The following is a 5,000-nucleotide window of genomic DNA, read 5'->3' on the forward strand; positions in this document are numbered from 1 at the left end:
ACTCAGGGGAGAAGTGCTGAAATGAGGCCGAGTTGCCTGGTTCCCAAAATCGGCCAAATATTAGGCAAAGTGCCGGTGTCCGCCCGGTTCCCCAAACGCCCCTGGTCGCCCAACTCAGGGGCAGAAGTGCTGAAATGAGGCCGAGTTGCCTGGTTCCCTAAAGCGGCCAAAAAAAGAGCAAAGTGCCGGTGTCCGCCCGGTTCCCCAAACGCCCCTGGTCGCCCAACTCAGGGGCAGAAGTGCTGAAGTCAGGCCGAGCGTCCTGGTTCCCTGGAGCGGCCAAATATTAGGCAAAGTGCCGCTGTCCGCCCGGTTCCCCAAACGCCCCTGGTCGCCCAACTCAGGGGAGAAGTGCTGAAATGAGGCCGAGTTGCCTGGTTCCCTAAAGCGGCCAAATATTAGGCAAAGTGCCGGTGTCCGCCCGGTTCCCCAAACGCCCCTGGTCGCCCAACTCAGGGGAGAAGTGCTGAAATGAGGCCGAGTTGCCTGGTTCCCAAAATCGGCCAAATATTAGGCAAAGTGCCGCTGTCCGCCCGGTTCCCCAAACGCCCCTGGTCGCCCAACTCAGGGGAGAAGTGCTGAAGTCAGGCCGAGTTGCCTGGTTCCCTGAAACGGCCAAATATTAGGCAAAGTGCCGCTGTCCGCCCGGTTCCTCACACGCCCCTGGTCGCCCAACTTACCGGCAGAAGTGCTGAAGTCAGGCCGACCTGCCTGGTTCCCTGGAGCGGCCAAATATCAGGCAAAGTGCCGCTGTCCGCCCGGTTCCCCAAACGCCCCTGGTCGCCCAACTGACCGGCAGAAGTGCTGAAATGAGGCCGACCTGCCTGGTTCCCCGGAGCGGCCAAATATTAGGCAAAGTGCCGCTGTCCGCCCGGTTCCCCAAACGCCCCTGGTCGCCCAACTCAGGGGAGAAGTGCTGAAGTCAGGCCGAGTTGCCTGGTTCCCTGAAACGGCCAAATATTAGGCAAAGTGCCGCTGTCCGCCCGGTTCCTCACACGCCCCTGGTCGCCCAACTTACCGGCAGAAGTGCTGAAGTCAGGCCGACCTGCCTGGTTCCCTGGAGCGGCCAAATATCAGGCAAAGTGCCGCTGTCCGCCCGGTTCCCCAAACGCCCCTGGTCGCCCAACTCAGGGGCAGAAGTGCTGAATTGAGGCCGACCTGCCTGGTTCCCTGGAGCGGCTAAAAATTAGGCAAAGTGCCGCTGTCCGCCCGGTTCCTCAAACGCCCCTGGTCGCCCAACTCAGGGGAGAAGTGCTGAAGTCAGGCCGACCTGCCTGGTTCCCTGGAGCGGCTAAAAATTAGGCAAAGTGCCGGTGTCAAACGCCCCTGGTCGCCCAGCCCAAAAAATGACAAAGTCCCACAAACGCCCCTGGTCGCCCAAACACTAAACGCCCCTGGTCGCCCAGCCGAAAAAATGACTAAGTGCCAACAGCGCCCCTGGTCGCCCAAACACTCAACGCCCCTGGTCGCCCAGCCGAAAAAATGACTAAGTGCCAACGGCGCCCCTGGTCGCCCAGCCGAAAAAATGACTAAGTGCCAACAGCGCCCCTGGTCGCCCAAACACTCAACGCCCCTGGTCGCCCAGCCGAAAAAATGACTAAGTGCCAACAGCGCCCCTGGTCGCCCAGCCTTAAAAATGACTAAGTGCTAACAGCGCCCCTGGTCGCCCAGCCTTAAAAAATGACAAAGTCACACTTCAGGCCGAATTGTGCTGAAGTGAGGCCGACCTGCCTGGTTCCCTGGAGCGGCCAAATATTAGGCAAAGTGCCGGTGTCCGCCCGGTTCCCCAAACGCCCCTGGTCGCCCAACTCAGGGGCAGAAGTGCTGAAGTGAGGCCGACCTGCCTGGTTCCCAAAATCGGCCAAATATTAGGCAAAGTGCCGGTGTCCGCCCGGTTCCCCAAACGCCCCTGGTCGCCCAACTCAGGGGCAGAAGTGCTGAAGTCAGGCCGACCTGCCTGGTTCCCTGGAGCGGCCAAATAACAGGCAAAGTGCCGGTGTCCGCCCGGTTCCCCAAACGCCCCTGGTCGCCCAACTGACCGGCAGAAGTGCTGAAATGAGGCCGACCTGCCTGGTTCCCCGGAGCGGCCAAATATTAGGCAAAGTGCCGCTGTCCGCCCGGTTCCCCAAACGCCCCTGGTCGCCCAACTCAGGGGAGAAGTGCTGAAGTCAGGCCGAGTTGCCTGGTTCCCTGAAACGGCCAAATATTAGGCAAAGTGCCGCTGTCCGCCCGGTTCCTCACACGCCCCTGGTCGCCCAACTTACCGGCAGAAGTGCTGAAGTCAGGCCGACCTGCCTGGTTCCCTGGAGCGGCCAAATATCAGGCAAAGTGCCGCTGTCCGCCCGGTTCCTCAAACGCCCCTGGTCGCCCAACTCAGGGGCAGAAGTGCAGGAATGAGGCCGACCTGCCTGGTTCCCTGGAGCGGCTAAAAATTAGGCAAAGTGCCGGTGTCAAACGCCCCTGGTCGCCCAGCCCAAAAAATGACAAAGTCCCACAAACGCCCCTGGTCGCCCAAACACTAAACGCCCCTGGTCGCCCAGCCGAAAAAATGACAAAGTCCCACAGACGCCCCTGGTCGCCCAAACACTCAACGCCCCTGGTCGCCCATCCGAAAAAATGACAAAGTGCCAACAGCGCCCCTGGTCGCCCAGCCCAAAAAATGACAAAGTGCCAACAGCGCCCCTGGTCGCCCAGCCTTAAAATATGACAAAGTCACACTTCAGGCCGAATTGTGCTGAACAGAGGCCGACCTGCCTGGTTCCCTGGAGCGGCCAAATAACAGGCAATGTCCCGGTGTCTGCCCGGTCCCTCAAACGCCCCTGGTCGCCCAGGATTAAAATATGACAAAGTCCCACTTCAGGCCGACTTGTGCTGAGCAGAGGCCGGCGTTCCTGGTTCCCTGGAGCGGCCAAATTAAAGGCAAAGTGCCGGTGTCATCCCGGTCCCTCAAACGCCCCTGGTCGCCCAGGATTAAAATATGACAAAGTCCCACTTCAGGCCGACTTGTGCTGAGCAGAGGCCGGCGTTCCTGGTTCCCTGGAGCGGCCAAATTAAAGGCAAAGTGCCGGTGTCATCCCGGTCCCTCAAACGCCCCTGGTCGCCCAGGATTAAAATATGACAAAGTCCCACTTCAGGCCGACTTGTGCTGAGCAGAGGCCGGCGTTCCTGGTTCCCTGGAGCGGCCGAATTAAAGGCAAAGTGCCGGTGTCATCCCGGTCCCACAAACGCCCCTGGTCGCCCAGCCACACGGCGCCCCTGGTCGCCCATCCACAAAAACGGCAAAGTGTCAAAAATGCCCCTGGTCGCCCAGCCAATAAACGCCCCTGGTCGCCCATTCATAAAAACGGCAAAGTGTCAAAAATGCCCCTGGTCGCCCAGCCACTAGCCGCCCCTGGTCGCCCATCCATAAAAACGGCAAAGTGTCAAAAATGCCCCTGGTCGCCCAGCAAACAAACGCCCCTGGTCGCCCATCCATAAAAACGGCAAAGTGTCAAAAATGCCCCTGGTCGCCCAGCAAACAAACGCCCCTGGTCGCCCATCCATAAAAACGGCAAAGTGTCAAAAATGCCCCTGGTCGCCCAGCAAACAAACGCCCCTGGTCGCCCAGCCGAAAAAATGACTAAGTGCAAACAGCGCCCCTGGTCGCCCAAACACTCAACGCCCCTGGTCGCCCAGCCGAAAAAATGACTAAGTGCCAACGGCGCCCCTGGTCGCCCAAACACTCAACGCCCCTGGTCGCCCAGCCTTAAAAATGACTAAGTGCAAACGGCGCCCCTGGTCGCCCAGCCGAAAAAATGACAAAGTGCCAACAGCGCCCCTGGTCGCCCAACCGAAAAAATGACTAAGTGCCCGCATCTTTTGCGTTGACCCCCCACCTCTACCCTCAAACCAAAAAGATGCGGAGGTTTGACCCAGATCTCCAAAACACTATCGGCACATATATAGGGAACAGCATTTTAAGAGCTTTTGGAGCCGAAAATATGACAAAGTCCCACTTTTTCGAAAATATGACAAAGTCCCACTTTTCGAAAATATGACAAAGTCCCACTTTTTCGAAAATATGGCAAAGTCCCACTTTTCTGAAAATATGACAGAGTGCCACTTTTATCACAAATGAGTGCCTGGCTCCCCGGCAATGTGAAACACGAACACGGACTGGAGAAGCGGGCGGCTTTGCCGCTCGCCGCGGCCTCGCTCCGGAAGGGGGGGGGGGCCGCTTATGAAACACGAACACGGACTGGAGAAGCGGGCGGCGTTGCCGCTCGCCGCGGCCTCGCTCCGGGTGGGGGGGGGCCGCTAATGAAACACGAACACGGACTGGAGAAGCGGGCGGCTTTGCCGCTCTTCCCGGCCTCGCTCCGAGCGGGCGGGCCGAATATTAAACACGAACACGGACCGGAGAAGCGGGCGGCCTTTTGGCTCGCCGCGGCCTTTCGGGGGGGCCGCTTATGAAACACGAACACGGACCGGAGAAGCGGTCGGCTTAGCCGCTCTTCCCGGCCTCGCTCCGAGCGGGCGGGCCGAATATTAAACACGAACACGGACTGGAGAAGCGGGCGGCTTTGCCGCTCGCCGCGGCCTTTCGGGGGGGCCGCTTATGAAACACGAACACGGACCGGAGAAGCGGTCGGCTTAGCCGCTCTTCCCGGCCTCGCTCCGAGCGGGCGGGCCGAATATTAAACACGAACACGGACCGGAGAAGCGGGCGGCCTTTTGGCTCGCCGCGGCCTCGCTCCAGGCGGGCCGCTTAACGAACACGGACCAGAGAAAGCGGGCGGCCTTTCGGCTCGCCCCGGCCTCGCTCCAGGCGGGCCGCTTAACGAACACGGACCAGAGAAAGCGGGCGGCCTTTCGGCTCGCCGCGGCCTCGCTCCAGGCGGGCCGCTTAACGAACACGGACCAGAGAAAGCGGGCGGCCTTTCGGCTCGCCCCGGCCTCGCTCCAGGCGGGCCGCTTAACGAACACGGACTAAAGAAAGCGGGCGGCCTTTCGGCTCGCCC

The sequence above is a fragment of the Hippichthys cyanospilos genome, unplaced genomic scaffold, assembly GCF_059441005.1.
Source record: "Hippichthys cyanospilos isolate Australia breed blue-spotted pipefish unplaced genomic scaffold, RoL_Hcya_1.0 HiC_scaffold_92, whole genome shotgun sequence".
NCBI lineage: Eukaryota > Metazoa > Chordata > Actinopteri > Syngnathiformes > Syngnathidae > Hippichthys > Hippichthys cyanospilos.